Source organism: Parasteatoda tepidariorum, chromosome 6 (genome assembly GCF_982258835.1).
Source record: "Parasteatoda tepidariorum strain Cologne lab strain chromosome 6, Ptep-v5.0, whole genome shotgun sequence".
Classification (NCBI taxonomy): domain Eukaryota; kingdom Metazoa; phylum Arthropoda; class Arachnida; order Araneae; family Theridiidae; genus Parasteatoda; species Parasteatoda tepidariorum.
In genome coordinates, this window is record NC_141760.1 from 20186028 (window position 1) to 20208403 (window position 22376).

General features: G+C 30.7%; 1 long non-coding RNA gene across 1 annotated transcript; it reads left to right on the forward strand.

The window, feature by feature from the left end:
• Window positions 1-1112: 1112 nt before the first annotated feature.
• Window positions 1113-21642, forward strand: LOC107437379 (uncharacterized). The gene is made up of 3 exons (XR_001583234.4): window positions 1113-1521; window positions 20514-20624; window positions 21276-21642. It is a non-coding gene; the product is annotated as an uncharacterized LOC107437379 (long non-coding RNA).
• The last annotated feature ends 734 nt before the right edge of the window (window positions 21643-22376 follow it).

Consider the following 22376-nt stretch of genomic DNA (forward strand, 5'->3'; position numbering starts at 1 on the left):
AGTTAAACATTAGTAGTCGTAAACCCATAAAATTGTATCGGCTGTTCAACGACGGTTATAAAATATACAAAAAAGTACTAAGCATACGAGCGTATTAAGCACAAGCACTCATTACGAGTATTAGAATATTGGATTTTTATACCTAGATTTCTTGGATGAGGTGGCGTGATATATTAGAGGGGTAACTTTTGAGGTGATATCTTGTTATTCAGAACTTTAAACAGTAAATTGGTTTTAAATCATTTAAATGCCTTCAATGTAATTTCACTACCACTACTGTAAACTTATAGAACCCGTCACAAACTTCTAAAAAATGTAGACTTTTAAAGGCGTATTTTTTTGTAAAAATAAAATGCTAATTTTAAAAGCTATATTATGTGATTTATGAAAATAGATGACATATCGTAGCTAATTTGTTTTGATTCATCAGTTTATTTTTTAAAAATGAACAATACTTATGAGAAAATTCAAAAATCGGAATCAAATGCTACGTCCATGTGCAAAATGGATCATTATACAACACATTACCTGATACGTCGTTAAATTTCTGGGTCAATTGCATCATAAAAGTTCATTTTGAGCTGTGTCCATTATCTTAAATACACATTTTGAGCTGTGTCCATTTTCTTAAATGCGCATTTTGAGCTGTGTCCATTTTCCTAAATACGCATTCTGAGCTGCGTCCATTTTCCTAAGTACGCAATTTGGGCTGCGTCCATTTTCTTAAAAACGCATTATAAACTACATCCATTTCTTTAAATATCATTTTAGAGCAGTTTCCATTTCCTTAAATTCGCATTTTTCCATTTTCTTAAATACTCATTTCCAGCCGCTACCATTTTCTTAAGAACGTATTTTGAGTTATGTCCAAAATAAAACGCTCATTGACGAGTTGCTATTTACAGAAAAAAATAATAAACAAATAAGATTTAGCTATTTTCAAAATCACTTTTAAAAGAAAGTATATTTCTATTACTTCCTCATGTGATAACTAAAAAAAAAAAATTCAATATTTTTGACCAATTAATTTATAAGCTTTAATGACTAATTGATTAATTTATATGCCTTAATGATTAATTGATTGTATTTGATTTTAAAATTTTCTGATTTATAATAACATTTATGTTATTAACTGAATAAAAAAATTTTAACTCACATCAACGTACTCGTTTAACCTCTACATTATAGATTTGCGTATTAGGCAGACAATTTGTTATTTCTGAACTTTAATCTTAAGAATATCTCGTCATTCCTAAAATGGACAGCGGTCTTCTGTCATGTAAGTGCGTGAGTTGAGTTTTACCTCGGTAGGCAGAGAACAAACTCGTCCGCCCGAGTTCATTTGAAATTCCAATGGCCGAGAAAATTGTTTGACCCAAGCACTAAACTCAGCGGGTCATTATCAAGAGATAGAGGATTATTTTTTCCAACCTCGCAATGATATTTGTACAGAAATTCAGAATTGATAAATTAATTGATACAATGAAAACCTTTGGATAATGATTGTTGATATAAAGGAAGGTAAGTGTTTTCTTTTAAAATTATCCTGGTTGTATATGTATTTAGACCGAGATAAATGAACAAATTCTTTAAGAGTTTAAATTTATTTTTAAAATTCGTTAATATCTAAAGATCAACAATATACCAAGTTCCGATTAAACTAAAAATACTTATTACATTTTACTTTTGTTAGTGGTCTGTATTTAAAATGCTTTAAATCGTTTTTGAATTTTGGAAATTTTGCTGACATAGAAAATTAAGTAATAAGTTCATGAAAAATTTAACTGAAAAGTTTATAAGAAACATCAAGGATTGGTTGAATCCTTGATATTTCTTACAAATCTTGTTTATTATAATCTCCTGTATGTTACATCAGGAAAATTTTATAGTGTGGTGTCAAAAATTTATTACACAACATTTCATTTCCTAATCAATAATATTTCGATCCTTATTATTTATTATTACATTTCCTTTCTATAACTGATCATATTTAAAATGCCTGAAGTAGTTATTGAGTTTGAAGTATTTAAATGAAAAGTTTATTAAAAACATCAATAATTTGATAATTTGTCCAAAAATCGCCTGTAACACCATGAAAACTTTTTTTTAATATGTAATCATAAATTTTAAAATGTAGCAAAGTAGAATATAATTATTATCTTTTGATAAGTATTAAAATTTTTCATCCCAGAGTTACTTAATTGATATAACAAGGAAGCAGTTTAGTCAAACATAACCCTTAGGGACGGGAGAGCCTGGTTGGTAGGGCACTAGACCGATGTCCAAGAGGTCGTGGGTTCGATCCTCGCTGGGCAAAGACTCCCCGTGTAGTAAAGGTGACTGGTGCACGTTAAATCTGCCGAGTTTCAAAGTCCTCCATGTTCCCATAGCAAATCATATCTCTGGGGGTATTTATCCAGGAGTTTCCTTGTCTTCTGGATTGGTCCAAAATTACGAAGCTACAGAGTTGAACGTTAGTTGTCGTAAAGACAAAATTGGGTCGACTGTTCTACGACGGTTATAAAAGTCACAATAGACTCAGAACGTTAATTTGTTTAGTTTTTAATAATGTTCAATTTATTTTCTTGAATAGTGAATTTTTTTTATTCATTCATGCATAACTCATCAATAAATTTTTAATATCAAACTTGAAATAAATTTAAAATATTTTACTTAATATTTATTACTTTTATAATATTTTATTTGTATGTAGATTATTGGTATGATTCATTATTTTATTGCTCAAGCATCTATCTTCTGGGTTTTTTTCGGAAGACATTTATTGATACGCATAGGTAATATCTCTGTATGATTTAGTTAGGTAATGATTATTGCTAGTGAACTTTATATAGAATTTGAAGAAATCAATTATAATGCAGTTGATTCCTTTAGAAATAAAATAGAATGTAAAGAAATGAGGTTCCTGAAACATTTATGGATAAAAATTTAATTTTTATACGACCCCTCTTATATCGTTTCCAAAAGTCATTTGACTTTGAATTGAGAAGATCATAATTTGGTAGCACAAAATATTCCAGTTGAGGATATCACGTGGTGAAATCTCAAATTCAGAACAAACAATTTTTTTTAGATAAATAAATAAAGCTTATTTTGAGTCTCTTCTATTTTTATATCTTCAAAATAATATTTGAACTCAAATGTTTTTCGATTTTTTAAATAAAAAGGAAAAAAAAAATGAAGCGCATCAAATCTTCGCAAAGCTCTTAAATCTAGTGTAGTGCATACGAAAAAAAAAATTCAGATTTAGTTCTTGAAAGAATGAACATGAAACTTTCGATAGATACTAGCATTTTATGATGAATGATCACAGACTGTTACGTCGAGATATCAAATAGCCCAGAGAGATAGTTGAAGGATTTGGATTATGGTAATATCTCCCTTTTTCCCAAAATGTGAGTTTTTATTTAAGTATGCATGTCTAAAGTATTATGTATATGTTTATTTATATGAATGCGCAAAATATACCAAACTGACGACGTCTAACGTTTTAACTTTAAAGAAATTAATATACAGTGAAAACTCTAAGAAAGACCACCTCTATATAGCGACCTCCTCTATTTACGACCAGTTTTGGGTGGTATGGAATTTTTTTCATAAACTTTGTGTTGAAGAAAATCTACCAATCAGAACCTCTTCCAGAGAACAGACAAATCTCCGCACTAAATGCGAAAAATATGAAATAAGGAAACGCGAAAAAATGCTAGCAAGAAAAATAATTAGATGTATTCAAAATATTTATTCGAAACTGTTACTTAAGGAGCACTTTTTGACGATCTCTGAAAAATGTTTACAACCTTATGTTGCAATCATAGTGCACTAAAGACGATTCTATCAATGATTTATATGTCCCGCAGTGAACTTATCGTTAAGACACGGTTCCCAGCAGATCACCGAAGTCAAGCATCACTGCTGTCAGTTTGCTGGTGGGTGATCACTTGGATTAGTCTGCGTAGGGACCGAGGGTGTTCGGTATTGGTTCTCATTAAACTGTTCTACCGTTAAGTATTAGACTTCGCGTGCGGGTCGTCGGGCTACAGAAGCGGGGTGCAATCCCCTCGCAGAGTATCAAAATTGTGATGGCATGTCTTCAGATCATCCTCAGGGATGTTTCCCAGACCGTCGCCAATAGCCCATTGTGCAGCTCTAGTGCGACGTAAATGAACAACAACAATAATCAATGATTTATTTTAAGAGTTGAAAGTTGAATTGGAAAAAAAGTTTTTTTAGAGAAAGGATATTTTTTAAAGCAATAAAAAGCATATTTTTTTACATAAAAAATAATTTTATCATTCATAACTGATCATTTTGTTCTTACTTATAATTTTATCCTTAGGGATTATTTTTATTGAAGTTAAACCTTAACTAATTTATCTGGTTTTCCTGACGCCAACATAAGTAGCTTTTCCACGCCAAGAAAATTACACTGAGTAAAATTAAAACCCTTTGAGAAAAATTAAAACACGTAACTTCGTTAACATTTTGAAATCAATGGACGTAACCATTAAGAAAACCAACCTCCATTAGCAACCATTTTAGTGTGGAACAGAGGGGGCTTGCTTCTGAGAGGTTTCACTGCATTTCATGCTGTTTTAAGTTAATGTTATTCTTAAAAATTAGTAAAACTTTTTCTCTGCTTTCATCCGTTGAGATAAAGTTCGATTAACTCATTTCGCATTCTAATTTTTTCCCCGGTTTGCCGTGCCGAGATAAAAGCGTGAACTTATGACCTCCTGCTCTTCCTTTTTCAACAGGAGAATAATTACCAACCGCAGGTTTCAGCGTTTACTAACAATAAATTAAAACTGTGAGTCGTATTGTAAACGTCTACACCAGTCGCACACAATGCCATATGTTTAATTGGTAGTCTACTGCACGCTGATTAGACAAAATACATATCTTATAGAAGATCGCAAGGTATGAAAATATTCAAATAAAACCACAAGGCGTAATAACAAATAGTAAATCTAATGACCAGACATTAACTATTAGGAATCTTCTCATCTAACAATTGTAAAGCGCACGACTATACCTCTATGTTATCTGATCGAATTCAAAAGCAAGAGAGTCCAGCTTTTAATCGCAAAGTCAGCATCACTGGTTATTGCCAGTAAGCAGGTGAGTAAAAACTTTGATCACCCAACGTATGGACCGAGGGGGTGCGGTATCTGTATTAGTTAAATTGTTTTACCGTAAGGTTCTCGACTTCGCGTGCAGGTCATCGGACTACCAAAGCGGAGGAGTCACCCCCTCTGCAGAGGATCAAAATTGTGATGGCATGTCTTCTTATCATCCTCATGAGTGTTTCCCGTAGCGCCGCCAACAGCCCATTGTGCAGCTTTAGTGTGACGTAAAGGAAGTACTTACCTATCAAAAGCAAGAGGCACGCCTTCCTTGGCCGTTTGAAATAAGAAACCAAAAAAATAAGGCTGCGTGCCATGACAGTAAAACTGATCTGTCATCATAAAGTAGGCCTCATTTTACTAAAAATCCGTCGAGCTTTTGAAAAAAACAAGTACTACACATCATTTGAAATTATGTTCGACAACAGGCTTGATGTTTAAGCTTGTCATACTAAGATGACAGATACAACACTTTTGACAGGTTTTACATTCACCTTACTATATATCCATGCAAGTGGGAACACTACACGTACACAAAACACAATCGAACTACTGATGTCCCACTCCCAACTGGATGATTTATACATGATTATTTCTTTGCTCCTTGATGCCATTCAAGAATTTTCGTTTACAATTAAATAGCACATAAGTACTTACAGAGCTAAATACTATTTTAATTCAGTTCCTAAATGTTGTTTACTCCAAGAGAATGAGTGCACGTCTGATTGACCGAGACCCTCAATGACTTAAGCACAAATCCGCTATCTGTGCTGCAAACGACTGAGTCAATTAAATGAAACTTTTTGTTTCAATTAAAAATAAAGCAACGCATCAAGGCTGGTTTGGGGTAGGTTGATCACTAAAAAATTAGATTGCATAAAAACCCCTTGCCCAGGAGTCATTATAAAATCTTGATGCTTACAAGCCAACAGCCTACAAACCTTTCGAGATTACGACAAATCTCAAATCGAATTAAAAATTGAATTTGATATTTGTAAATATTTTTGCACCTGAAACTCGTACTTTTCTCACAAACCTAACATTAACAGCTAAATGTAATTAGTACTATACCTATATTTTACGGTACTGTACTGTTATTTACGTCACACTAGAGATGCACAATGGGGTATAGGCTGCGATCTGGGAAACATCCCTGAGTGTGATTCAGAAACATACATACGTCACATCTCGTTTCAAAGGAGGACACATTCACACACAATCCATCCGTCTGCAGATCATAATTTTGACCTGAACTAAAACACGATCAATTTCTGATTCATTACCCCCAGCGGTATCGAATTATTGTGGGAACTTGGAGGACTTTGTGACTCGGAAAGATTTAGATTGCATTAGTCACCATTTTGTACACGGCAGGTCTTCAGCAGTCTGGGATCGAACTCACGATCCCTCAGACCTGGATCAAACTCACGATCCCTCAGACCTGGATCGAATTCACGATCTCTCACATCCGCTCTACCAGCTAGGCTATACCGACCCTACATTTATTTTAACCTAAATAGAAAGTGACGAAGGGATCGAAACAATTACCACCTTTGGTTTCGAGAAATTGGTGTGATTTTTTGACATTTAGTCCTAGAGCGCTTGTAATAGGATTTCTAATGCTGAATTTAATGTAAAAAATAGTATGTGATTAATTTTTAATCGTTAACTCTTTTTTGTTAACTTTGTGCACGAACCTAAGGCCTTTTTTGTTGTTCAAGATTCTACCTTATCATAGTTACTCATATCATAAGTTAAGTCGGAAAAATCCTTGCTGTTTATTTATGAGATATGAGTTTTTAATTAGAATTCGGGATTTAATTTAATTTAGAATTCGGGACTTAAACCAAGGACCTGGGGCATAGCAGTGTAGGTAAGACATTTTTTGACTAACTTTGCGTATCTTCTGTTTTTAATACATGACCAAACCAGCAGAAACATATACCAGAAAGAATTAAAAAAATAAAGAAACCTTTAATAACATTACAACGGAAAAATTGAGGAAATTAAATCCTTTAGAAAATGACGTTAAACTGTGTTATCGGCATCTTAACCCATAAAAAATGAAAATTTTCTTCAACCTTAATAAAGAGTAAAATTTCACTCTCTCAACCTTAATAAAAAGATTTTGAACCTTATTACATTTGAGATGCACGATTATGTGGTATAAATTAGAACAGCATTCATGATGCCAAGATTGTTAATGAGGTTTAATATATCAGCGAATTTAAGCGATATTACTGTTTAACTGTAACGTTTTAATATAGTAATAAAAAGTTTATTTTAAATTGTTTTTTTTATCAGCTTTGTAACTAATAGTCAATTATCATTTAGTTTTTCTTCATTTACATTTTATATTTAACAGACAACAACATACATAATTTTTAGTTGCATACCATAGTTGCACGACAAAACTGTTTCACATAATACACATAGAATAAATTCTGCAAAAGCTTAGATCTGAAGAAGAAAGTACTAAGTGCATATTGATCATAAGGGAGGAATTTCCCTATTTTTCATCACCTATCATTTATCTTCGTCTTAGAAAGATGCTATCATTTCCATATTTGCTCATGATAGATCATGCTCTTACGCTTCCGTTAGAAGTTCTAGAGTGGATAAAAAAAAAGATGGAATGTAGACTTTATTTTTCCCATATCGGTCCAAAAACACGAGTCTACTAATGTAAAAATCGATCTATTCTCTTTAAATAAAGAAAAGTATTCTGAAAGAATTTTGTCCTAATCTAATTTACGAAGTCTTATCACTTTAAAAAAATGAGCATCATCTTTTTAATTCGAGTTTAGTAACAAATAATTCGTAATCGTGATGACAAGTAGTCATTAGTCAAGGTTTCAATTATAAACGTGTTTGCAATTAGCATTTACAATTATTGCTGTTTTGCATAAGTTGATCAGGGTTGTTATCATGAAAGTTATTCTATTTACGGATGTCGATGAAACTTGGTGCATTCTTCAGTATGGATCTTTCAAAGAAAAAAGAAATCTGCAGTAAAACAGTTCATATTACTACCGATAGATGTCATTTTTCACGTAAAAAGATATTTAATGAAATTTGGAAGCGTTATAAGCCCAATGCCATAACAAAATAAAAAAAACTGAAAAGCATGATCATTAGATTTGGAAGAAAGAAAATCTGGACTGTTAAAAGTGTGCAATAAGATGAAAGCTGGAAGCATTTTTTCAAATTAATCTACATTTAAAATAAGTTTAACAAATTAAATTGCAGCATTAGATAGCGAGAAACTATGCTACAGTCGCGTGTTTGGCAGAATTGGAATACGCATTGAACATATACACATAAAAAGTGTTTTTCTGTTTGTCCGTTGCTTTCTCGAATAATATTTGTCGAAAATTTGGACCAGATTTCTTTTCCCGTGACCCATGTAACGTGCATCTCAAATTCATTCAAAATCCATCAAAATTGGCACATGCTCTGTATTTGTTTGAGAAAGATAACTTTAATTATAAACACCCTTTATATATTTTTTAATATAATATAAACTTTTATGCAGAAATCTTAGTATTTTAAATTCTGAAAAATAACAGGAAACTCAGTGTTGAAATGCTTATTGCAACACCTCATTCTATATGTATTTAGGCAAGATATTAATGTTCTATATTACACTTTGGAATATTTTTCTCTTGATTACCCGACAAAACTATTTCAGTTTGATACTCTGGAAGTTAATTTTTGACATTTTAGAAATGGTTAAGCTTAATAACAAAGTTCTATGACGCGTTTGTAATAATTTTCTTGTATAATCAAGTACCATAGTGGACTGATCAAGTACCATAGTGGAAGACACGGTTCCCAGTAGTTTACGGAAGCCAAGTTCCCCGGGTAGTCCAATGATAGGGTGGAGAACCACTTGCGAACTTACGGAGGGACCGAGTCTGTGCGGTATCGGCCCTCGACAAACTGTTCTAAAATGAAGTGCTAGGCTTCACACCCGGATCTTTGTTTTACCAAAGTGGGGTAACAATCCCCTCTGCAGACGTTAGAAATTGGGATAACACGTCTTCAGCTAATATTCAGGGTTGAAACAACTCTGAAGATTCTATATATATCAAAGTTATTCTGTATATCAAATTCTATTCTATATTCAAATTCTATAAATAAAATTCTATATATATCAAAGTTTCCTAGACTGTCAGCAATAGTGTAATTCGAATTCCATTGTGCAATTCATTCGTCGCATTAGCGACGTAAATGAAGTACTACTTCTAATTGTTTTATCAAAACGCTTTTAAAACTTGACACTATGTAAAAAAAACTTCGCTGATTTCAACTCATTTATATTTTGAATTACAGAACTAGTTTTGTTTAATGTCAAAAATCTATATTGGGCACTCTTAATCATAACTTTGTTTGATCTAACACTTAATGGAGTTTGACGCTTTGGAAGAAGAAAATCACTGATTGCAAACAAATCATTTTAAAAATATTTAGGCTTAAAATTGAGGTTCTATATTAAATTTGGAGTCATTCTCTTGTGCGACTGAAACTCTTATTGGAGTTTGAAATTCCAGAAAAAAATTTCTCTGATTTCAACACATATATTGCCCTACAATAATGGAAGAGACATTTTCAGTTTTTGACATTTTCTTCTTAATTACTGATGAAAAACTTAGAGAATTCCTCTGTAACTTAAGACGTGTTTACGTCTTGAGAATTCTCATAAAGTTTAAAGCTTTCAGAGTTTCGAGAGACTGGAAATAAATTAAGAACAAAAACAAGCATTTCTGAACTCCCTATGCCTAAAAATATAACAATTAGATTGTAATTTTTATCGATTACATACTTTGGTTGTCATTTGTAATTTTGTTTAATTTTATTTAATACTTTTAAAATTATGCCAAAAAAATATAAGACAAAAAAATTAGTTTTTTTATAGAAATGTCCAGATCTCCATAAATATTTAAGAGACATTTATGAAATTTTGTGCAGATATTAATAATAGCTTCCAAAGTAATCTATGCAAGTTACAAGCTTATTACTTGATCTTCTGGCATAGGGGGTTCAAAAACACTTGTTTTTGTTCGTAATTTATTGTTGGTCACTTAAACTGCTTAAGCTTGAAACCCTATTGCTAAGTATGAAAAATCACTAAAACTAAAGTTACAAAATGATTTTCTAGGTATTTTTAGAGAAATTTAAAAAAAAAATGTCATAAACTGAAAATATATCTTCCATTATTGTAGGGCAGTGTATATACACACTGACCAATTATTGAATAAAATATTATTTTTTGAATAAAATTTAGTATTTATATTTTTTCGGACATTAACTATATATTTATGTATTGGAGTGTCACATATATTTTAATTAAATTTAAACCATTTCGTAGCCAATTTAAAAACTATAAGCCTTAGAAACAAGCTCAAAAATGTTTTTGTAGAATGAAGCAATAACACACATGTCTCAAATAGTACACATTTTTTTAAAAAAAATTTCAAGAAAATACGAGCATATTGAACGAAAATGTTAAATATTAACAAAACATACTTTGAGGGAAAAAAAATCATTTACTTCAAAAGAAAATAAAACAAAAGAAATTTTCTATTTATTATCTTTCAACTGGCATGAGTTTTCCCAAAAGCCGGATATTATTTCTCCTGACTTTTAAAAGCTTTGAAAAGAAAAATACAATTTATTATTCTTTAGAAACAGTTGGGGTTTTTTAAAAAAGAATTTCTCATTTTAACACGTCCAACCGAAGACTTTATTTTTCAGAAAAATAAGTCTTCTGAGAATTTGAAGAAAACATAACGAAAGAATGAGGTACGGTTTTTTATGTTCCTTTTGGAACAACAGTAAACAAAGAGCTTTTTATTTATTGATTTTAAAGGTCATATTTTTCATAATTACAAATGCATTTATTTCAAAATTCAGAGAGTTTCTTTGTCCCTTATAAAAACAAACTTGTTTTTAAACATATAATGTGATGCATAGAATACAAGTATAGATTTGCGATATTGTTTTTCAAATATTAAAACACTTAACTCAAAACACAATGTTACCTCTAACTACTTTAAAAAGGAATAAATGGCGTAATTCTTGATTTTAAGTAGTGCTTTGAGATACATCCAATGACGTTTAACAAACTTATACTGAAATTTTTAGAAACAACAATTAATAAAATTCTTCTCAAAAATCCATATTATTTCTTGTTTTTTTTTCAGTAGAGTTTTTTTAAAAATATAAACGAAAATTCTGTCAAGATTCAGTTCCTTTTACAGCCATTAATAGTGGAAATAGTGGAATGTTTTGATATTTTTTATTTTTCTTTATTTAATATTTATTAATTCAATTTTTTTAATATTTTTTATTCAATAAAAACAGATACTTCAAAAATAAATAAATTTTAGAAGCAAGAAAAATATTAAAAAGCTATTAATTCATTTTTCAAAGATAAACTTACTATATTTCTCAGAATAGATATAAAATTGAAAGTGTGCTTGCACGGAGAAAATAATTCTGGTAAAATTTCCTTATTTTACAATAATGACATTTCCGGTAAAAACAAAAACATAGTTCTACTTAATAAAACCAACATATACGATATTTAACCCATAAATATGGTAAAGGTTACCATTCATATTATAACGGTTTACTAGAAATTCTGGTTTTCAAAATTTTAATTCTGATAACCACACATCTAGTAAAAAATACAAAACTGAAGTTAAATTTAATCGAATAAATGGCTTTTATGCCATGGTCTAAGGAATCATAATAAATTATCAAATTTTACCACATTTACAAAATTTTAACGCTTATCATAAAACAATAGTTTATTGCTAATTTTTACAAACTCATTACCAAAGTGCTTCGGTAAGAATTACCGTGCTTGCTGGTTTTCTTTTGGAGCCAGAGATACTGTAAATTTTACCGTATTCTGATAGTTTTGACTGCATTTTTTTTCCTAGTGTTTATGTATGTTTGAGTGTTGCAGGTACTCTAATAACTCAAGGGCAGTTGCAATTATTTTAATCTGAATTTGATCCACAGTTTGCAGATTTTTTTGGAGGTTTTAAAGTATTCGCCACTTTTCAGCGAGATTTATATAGAAGGAATTAACCTATGTTACATTAATAATATGAATTAATTCTTATGAATTGACTCATTTTTTTGTGAATGATTCTTAAATTCTCGTAACTTTAATTTCCACTCACGTAAAAATAATTGATATTCCTGAAACTTTTGTAAATATTTCGATAATTTTGCATGTAATTGTGCTAAAAGCTTGTCAAAGATATATTTTTCAAACGTTTTATTCTCTGTATAAGAACTAAAATAAAACAAATATTAAAATTGTTATCTATATGTAAGTTATTTATTTATTGAAATTAGTTATTAATCTGATAATTATTTTTCTTATATTTAATTGCAATAAGGAACTTAAACCAAAGTGGATTCACCTGCATTTTGGTGTTCTTATTTGTATACTGCAGTTAACTAGAATTGATGTTTAGTATTCTCTGGGAATATCCTAAAAAACAATTACGTGATGCATAATGATGATAAACGAGCTACGAATGGACATTTGTGATTGATAACAAAATGCCCTGGTCTTTGTCTGAGCAATATGACCAGGCTTACCAACCAGTCACATGATGATAAAAGATAAGACGCTGATATGAGAAAACAATTATTTGCTGAGGAATAAGGATATTGTACATAAGTAGCTTAGAGCCTACTGTTCTGCAAATGCTAATATTCTATAATACAAGAGGGAATATTATAAAACTGAAATATCAGAAGTCATATATTTGGTATTCTTTCGGTTAAGAATATTTGTTTCTATAGAGCAATTTATACACGCGTGTTCTATCCCTTTGAGACATGAGCTTTAAATATTGGAAGAAAAAGCGATTTATATTTAGGAATTTGTGTGTTAGAAGAAAGTAAACTTAATGTGATAAAATATTTTTAAAAAAGTTTCATTAATTTAACTAAACAGTAATTTTATCTCTTTTGCAGTTTTTTTAATTATTACATAAGAAACGATAATTTTAATTTTATCATATTTTGCATATAGTAGGATTATCTTTAGTTTTTGGCAATGAAACAAGATCCACTTGCCCTAAATAATAAGATTTTTATGTGCTTTAAGACATTGAGAATAAAACCAAGACAAATATCCTAGAATATAGTATAATTTACCATATTTCTGGCTCTATGGGAACATCAAAAAGCTGTGTAATTTTTACCAAAGCGCTTTGGTAAGTGGTAAAAAACATGGCTTTTCTACCATATAAATGTTTTTTTACCATACGCTAGGTAGTGAATGAGGTAAAATTTGGAAACATTTAGTACTTTTATCATGATATTTTTTAGAGCCTGGCATGAAGCTATTTATTCAGTTAAATTTACTTTTCAATTTTGTATGTATTGCTAAATGTCTGTTTCTGCTGTAGGAAGAGTAACAAAATTCACCGAATTCGAATTAAATAAAAGGACACTGATTTCTTTTTCTTTTTTTTTTCAAGAAATTTAACGAAAACATTGAGTTGAAACTAAATAAATTGTTACTAAACTAATAAATATAATAATAAATTGTTACAAGTTATTACTTCTCATTTTAATGTATTTTTACTGTTTTAAATTGTTGATTGAGAGAAAGATCCAGAATAATAATTTAAGAAATCAGAATTTTCGGTAAGCTGTTGCCATACGACCAGGAGAAATTACCAAATAAATGGTTTAAATGCCGTAAAATGTGATTTTATTAACAATACTTACGGTTTTTTTTCTACCAGAAATGTCATTATGAAACAGTGTAATAATTTTATCAGAATTTGTTTATCCATGCTCTATTCAAAAGTTTAGTTGAAATGAATTAGTTATAATTTTTTTTTTCATTCTAATTAAAATCTCTGACTAGCGAGGATAAATCCAATTATACATTTTAATTTTAATTGTTAGTATAGTTTGCATATTGTAGGATTGTTTTCACATTTTAGTCATGACACCAAAATATCTAGCCACGAATAATAAGATTTCTGTGTACCTTAAGACTATCCAAAATTTTAGAAAAAAAGTGAATTTCTTATTTTTCTTATAAGTTTTCATTGTAATTAGAAACTCTGACCAATGAGGATAAATCCTTATATTTTAATAAGTATTTTTTTTGATAAGGATAAAGCGGAAAAAATCTAAAAATATTTTTAATTGATAAAATTGTACCATGAAGTTAACACAAAAGAATCGAATAAAAATATTGAAAATTATTGCTTCTAACGCAACTTGCCAAATATCAATAAGAGTGTTTGGTGAAACCAAGCGACTATGGGAAGGCAGAGGGTGCATTTTTTCCTTTTCAGTGGCGCCATCTATGACCAAGAATACGACTTCAGCCACACACACGTCGGAGCCCGTTTATAAAGTGAACCCATTCATACATCCAATTATTCATCCACAGATCGTAATTCTGACCTGAACCAGAAACCGATCAATTTCTATTTCAGTACCACACGATATAATGATTTGTTATAAGAACATGGAGGATTTTGTGACCCTACTGTTTTAACGTGCATCAGTCACCATTTACTACACAGTGAACCTTTGGCCGGTTAAGATTGAACTCACTTTTTCCTATGCAGGTTCTTATAGCTCTACCAACCATGCTATCCCGGCCTCTATTTTTAATGTTATACACTTATAAATACGCTCTTATAATACGCAAATACGTTATTCACTTATTAGTACGCAAGTAAATTGACATTAAGGGATCCAAACTTTGCATCTCTCTCTTGACCAAATTATGGGGACCATATTTCCAGATTGCGGCTACCGCACTTTGCCGATCATTCCTTCTGGGTTCGAGTCTTGGTCCCGCAGTGGACTGATCGTTAAGACACGGTTCCCAGCAGATTATCGAAGTCAAGCATCACTGACTACGGTTAGTGTGCGGGTGGGTGACCACTTGGATCAGTCTGCGTAGGGACCGAGGGTGTGCGGTATTGATCCTCGTTAAACTGCTCTACCGTAAAGTGCTCGACTTCGCGCGCTGGTCGTCGGGCTACCGAAGCGGGGGTGCCATCCCCTCTGCAGAGGATCCAAACTGTGATGGCATGTCTTCGGATCATCCTCTGGGGTGCTTTCCAGACCGTCGCCAATAGCCCATTGTGCAGCTCTAGTGCGACGTAAATTAACTACAACAACAACAATAGAAAGAATGTCAAGAATTCGGCATGAGGTAAGAGTTTTAGGCTATAGGATCAATAGAATCTCGTCTCACTATCAATTTAAACTTTCAGGCCTTTAACTCCACACAACAGAATCAGAAGGTTTCTAAAGGTGCACAGGCGGTAGACAGGATAAACTAATTTGTTTAAAAAATGTAAACATTTTAAGCTAAACTAATTTCCAAAAATATAACTAAAGATATGACTTAATCTCAAGAAATCAAGCACACGAAAGCAAGTCCACTAAATCTGCCACATCAGCTAACAATCAGGGAGCAATAAGAGAGAGAGAGCACAGTTAGTGTCACGATTATATCGCTCATTTGGTGAAACAATGACGTAACTATCAGTCATTGTTTCACGTAACTATCTTGTTTGACGTAACTATCGTAACTTGTTTGACGTACGCTTGACGTAACTTGTCTGACGTAACTATCATCAGTCATTCTGTCACGATTATATCAAAAGGGGCACAGACGGTAGACAGGATAAACTAATTTATTTAAAAAATGTAAACATTTTAAGCTAAACTAATTTCCAAAAACATAACTAAAGATATGACTTAATCTCATGAAATCAAGCGCACGAAATCAAGTCCATTAAATCTGCCACATCAGCTAACAATCAGGGAGCAGTAAGAGAGAGAGAGAGAGCACAGTTAGTGTCACGATTATATCGCTCATTTGGTGAAACAATGACGTAACTATCAGTTACGTCATTGTTTCACCAAAGGAGCAATATATCAGTCTAAGTATCTCACAAGCATATGCACTTTACCAATAATCTGATATCCAAGAATGGGATACCTGACGTAGTGTGGGCATCGCGATCTGGATTGATTGTTGAAACATGGCATTTATTTATGTTAGAAATTGCTCTTTCCATTCTATTTCGAGTGAGCCAAGCCCGTCATGCATCAATCCTCTTAAATGGTAAATTTTATATTCTGACACAAAGATTTCAATTCTTTCACTATATATTTCTTAATTAACATAAAGACAGACATGAAGCCATGTAAAACATAAATAAACTAATTTTGCATCGAAGTTGCCAGGTGCACAAAACAAAAATATATCATAGTTACAATGAAATACATAAATAAATAATACATTTAAGTAAAGTAAGAGAATTATATTTCTATTAATTCGATGCGTGATACGGTTCTGCATTTACTTATCTTCATGTTAATTAATATTCTAACTTGTAGCTTTAACACACCATTTTTCATAGAAGTGATCAGATAGCGCTGACGTCATAGATCACATGTGTGGGTATCTATGGTCTTCTTCTTGAAGTGCAAGTATTCAATTCAGAATATTATTTAAAGCAGAAATACAAATCATTCCTTCGTTCTGGTGAGATGTTACTTCTCCCTACCAACCTGCTAGATGAGCAACGAGATTCGAGTCACAAGAATACTTCGATTATAAACTGGCAGATTTTGACAAGTCTAAGTTTGTAATTTTGCATGGCGTTGCAATTGATTATTTTTTTCTAAATGAAAGCAGAAAAATAAAGTAGACATTTTTTTTATAAATTTTCCTTGCAGCCTAATTATATTGATAGCTATGCATTTAATGCAAAAATTTTATTATTAAAATAAAAAAGAAATAGCTACTTATCGATGCTAAACCAATTTTTAAAACAGTCAGAATTTCTGAGAAAACTATGGGATAAATTGAATATCGAAATTTTTATTTGACAACATTTATTTTTCTCATGTCAACATATAGTCAAGAAAATCGCTATTTCTTTTGGGTGAGGTGTTATTCCCTTCCACCAACCTACTGCATGAGCAACAAGGTTCAAATCTCAACAAGAATACTTCTGTATTTTACAAACTGGCAGGTTTTGATTTATTTTGGCTCATTTATTTTGCATAGCGTTACTTTTTTTGGTAGTTTTTTTTTCTATTTGTATTCAAATCAAATGCACAGAAGATTATTGTGACCTCGTTGCACTAATAACTATACACTGGATGTCAAAATTTTACTAACAAAATCAAAAAGAAATAGCTACTTATCGATGCTAAACCAATTTCAAAACAACCAGAACTTCTGAGAAAACTAAGGGATAAATCCAATATCGAATTTTTCTTTTGACAACATTTCTTCTTCTCATGTCAACATATAGTCAAGAAAATCATTATTTCAAAGTTCTGACTCACAGACGTAAACAGTTATCTATCCAAATCCTCGATTTTCGATAAACGGAAAGTGCTTTTCCTTAATAGAAAAATTATACAATGTTCGAAAGGAAGAAATATAAAAACCCGAAAGCCACAGATCAAGAAAACTTATCGAAAATACACTTATTTTTACGTTAAGGGTTTTCCCTTGACTTTTCTTTTATTCATTTTGAAAAGCATTATTTCGAGTTAAATGTTTTCACTTATAAATTTTAAAGTCTTCCACCGAAAGCTCAAATATCATGCAAATGTCAGGATATAAAGAATCAATTTGATTTTAAATATGCTTGTGTAACGCTATGATGTTTAGAAAACTAATATATATACATAAAATAAAGAATATGGAAGGAAATTAGAATAAATGTTTTAAAGAATTATGTAAAATAAGTTTCAATGTCTTTTGGTAGGTTATAAAATAACATTTGCTGAAAATTTATATTGAATTATTACTCCCATTGTCTAAATTTTAGGGAACTTTTGACGTCACAGCACCATCTTTTCTAAAAATTCTTCGTGTTCTAGTTACAGTAGAGCCCTCTATTAACTCTAAAGGGAAACGTTTATTTGATGCATTAAAGCCGAAGAATTTTAATCAGCAATCATCAAGCTATTAATGTTTCTGCTTTAACTAATGTTCATACCACCCTGTCCTTTTCATTTTGTTATATGACATATTTTATCATAAACAGCGAAAAGAAAAATCCATTATGATAATTAATCCGAAAGGAATTTGGGCAGTAACTATATGAAATAGCACTTACTCATATTTACTCATTTATCAGTTCTAGCATATATTATGAATATGTCTGCAAAATTAACATGATAAGAACAAGAGAAAGAGAGAGAATTAAAATTCATTAAACGAAACTTACTCTAAATGTGATTAAAATGTATTTTTGTCTTCTTTAACACTCTATATCTTTTAAAAATTTTCCTAGAGTATTATCTATTTTAAAAAAACGAATTACAAAACATTTACTGATTGTTTTACTTTCCTACTTTCAATTGAACACATAAAACTATGCTTTTAACCAGCAGTTAAGACTCTCAACAATACACTCAATTGTTACCCAACTATAGTAGTTGACAGTGTAACAACAAGGGGGCGCTGTATGCGTTAACGCAAAAAGTGTTTCCTGAAAAAAAAATATGTCGCTTTTTCCTATCGCATTTGAATTAGAGAGAAAAATAATGATTCTCTTTAAGAAAAATTTAATTTCATTTTTTGAAGAATTTTTAAAATTATCTTGGTGTAATTCTCGGTATATTATCCCGAAATTCAAAAATTGTTTCATTGAGACTTTTTTTTTAAAAAAAACAGCTATCGAAAAAGTTGAATGAAATGAAATAAGAAAGCTATTGAAATGAAATAATTGAGAAAATAATGCTTTTTAACTTTAAACTTTATTGTTAAGCAAATAAATTCATATCAAGAGTTGGAATCAGCAATAATAAAATTATCCCAAATACTTCTAATGAATTTTTTTTAAAAATATTCAACCAATAGTTTTGATTCTTTACAATTGAAGATTAATATAGGTTTTGAATTAGTGAAACAAAAACAACGAGATTCTTGATTAATTTTAGGTTCGAGGTTGCTATTTCGTGCTTAAATTGCAAACATCAAACTAACTACAAATATCATATATTTGAATTAAATTCTGAATAGAAATAGAAGCATTCGAACAGCGTTTTTAACGATAAAAATAAGAGATATTTGAACAGCTGGAGTAAGATAATGCCTTATATTTCATTTAATATGCTTTGTAATACATTCTGCTACCATATTCTTTTTTTTTAACTTTTTCTTGCTTTGTATAGGTATTTTGTAACTGGATAACTCACACTCGCTGCATAACTCATTATAATTTCAATGGAATAATTTAAGTTTGATAATTTGTTTAACTAGCTTCAAATAAATTGCATTTTTCGAGACAAATCTTACATTTCGGAAATCGAAAATAATAATTTAAAATCATTGAATGTTTAAAATCCTTATATATCATCGGATTTTATCATATTTTAAGATTTATCATATTTTAAGATTATAACTATGTGTTCAAAATTAGCAATTTAGTTTCAGAAATATTTTGCACTTATATAGTAAAACTTAAAAACGCAAAACTAACTATTAAAATATATAGTATTTTTATTAAAGTGTTTTTAGCATTTTATTTTTAGTTCATTATAGTAATATCAAATAAGGATTTTCTTAATTGTAATGAAAATTATGTTAATGAAAAAAGATTATCTTCTCAAATTACGCACAATTTTTAGTTATACTAACAATTCTACACTTGATTAAAAAGCTATAAATATTAGTTAACCTCAAGTTTTTTGGCCCGGAAGTTGAAAAAGTCGCGAATATTTTATAATAATTTCTCCTTGGTAGAGCGTAGTTCATTTTTAAATAGTAAATAATTGCATCCAATAAAAATACCATTACCAAACAAAATAAATACCGTTTCCTACGCGAAACATTATATTCGCAAAGTTTCGCAAGCGTTTCTTAAAAACGTTTAAAAAGATTTACTTTAGAAAAACTCTGCAGTTAACTTCGAAATTTCGTCAAACTTTTTACTGCTATTTCTGCCATCAAATAAAATGAACAACGACTAAAAACATAGATTTACATCACAAATCATAAAATAAGTGGAGTAACTATAAATTTTCAAATATTTATGATTTAATATTTCATAAGAAATTTTAGTAAATTTTCTTTCATCTAAGCACATCTTTATCGCAGGCCCACTTGATTTTCATTGTTTTACTTCAGTTGTTTTGGCGTAAATTCAACTAATATGAAGTTTTAAAATGCTTTTCTTAAGAAATGGCATATCTATTTGGAGAAAAAATTGCTTTTTCGAGAAAGATGAAATAAATAATTTTATGAATTAGACAGAATATTGTCTATTTCTGTATTTTTCCTCTTATTTTCTTACATCAAAAATCTTGTAAACTTATTTATTTCAGCATAATCCCTGGAAACCAATAAAGCGAATTCTCTTTGACACGAATCGATATTTTTTGCGCTGGAATGTTTCCAAGAACATTTTATAACAACATTCATAAAATACAAAACAGGTGAGAAAGTATTCTTCTCTTTGTCCGTTAAGTAAACATCTCAGTCATACTTTTTGCAATATATTAAAATGAACTTTTCTAGAGTCATGGCGTTCGAGAGCAATGTGAAAAAATTTTTCAATATATCTTCGATGTATCTGAAGAAAAATAATCAATATTTTATGCTGTGTTTCTAGCGAGTTTTCTTTCATCTAAGCACACCTTTAATGCAGGCACAAGATTTTTACTATTTTAGGTTAGTCTTTTTATCGTGAATTCAACTAGCATGAAGTTTTAAAATGCTTTACTTAAAAAATTATCTATCTATTTGGGGAAAAAATTGTTTTTTCGAGAAAGACAAAAGTATATAATTTTATGAATTAGATAGATTATTGTCGATTTCTGTATTTTTCCTCTTATTTTTTACATCAAAAATCTCGTAAACTTATTTATTTCAACATAATCCCTGGAAACCAATAAAAGGAATTCTCTTTGACAAGAATCGATACTTTTTATAAGAAAAAAAAATACCGATTCGCTGGAATGTCTCCAGGAACATTTAATAACAACATTCATAAAATACAAAACAGGTGAGAAAGTATGCTTCTCTTTGTCCGTTAAGTAAACATCTCAGTCATGCTTTTTGCAATATATTAAAATGAACTTTTCTAGAGTCATGAGTCGTTCGAGAGCGCAGAAGAAAAATTCCAAGAACTCCACGTGCTGCTGAAAGAAAAAGAATAAGGCACGATCCCGGAAAATTCTAACATTCCTTGAAAGGGCATCAGGAACAAAGGGCTTTGTACAGGAAATCATTATTTTCAGGAAATATTTCTCTTGCGATGGGGTTGACAAGAGAGGAAACAGGCGGGAAATTGCTTTTTCTCTTTCTGTACCTGAAGAAGTGCCTTGTTTTCGAAATAAAGGTGTAGAAATGTCGACAGTGTTATAATTAGACGAAACTCCTTTTCTATATCGAGAACTGCATCAACTTTTGCCTGTCAAATGTATTTCTCCCCAAATAAAGTTACTTTTCTAACTTGTATTAGTATATTTGACGAAAGTGGTTTTACGCTTAATTACATTTATAGCAACGGTTTCTGGTATTAATATAAAAACATTATTGTTAATTGGATTAAATTCCTAGATAAAATCGTTACTATAAAAGAGCAGTTAATGCAATTTATAATTATAAGGATTTATTCTTTACCCATGAAAAATTAATTACATCTTTAGTTGATTCTAGAACTGAACTGACGCATGACACGATTTATGTAAAAAGCAATGTTGGAAACCTCTTTAATATTTTAAACATCACAAATTTGAACTAGTCCAAAGAAAGAGTCCAAATTAGTGCTGCAAAAATTATTACAGGTTTGAGGCGTAGCTGTCCAGATAAAATTGTTCTGTTTGAATCTGACCTCCAACCGTTATACATGAGAAGGAACTCCAGTCTCAAGAAATACTACAATAAGCTCATCAGCTTTGGTGACCAGAACAGAACCTCTTACTATCTCAAAAATTGGAAAAATAACCATAGACTGAAGAGAAACAGTCCCTTCTCTTTGGCTGTTTCAATTCATCTTGTAGACTTGCAATATCCCGGCCGAATTGAGCCTCACTCCTTGAGGTCACGTTTTAGCCCTGTTACTGATTTTTCAGGTATCCATTTCCATACGGAGCTGTTGTACCCGGCCTATAAAAGCAAAGACAACCCAGAATTTATGAAACAAATGGCTCTTGAAACTATTAGCCAAATACCATCAGATGCTT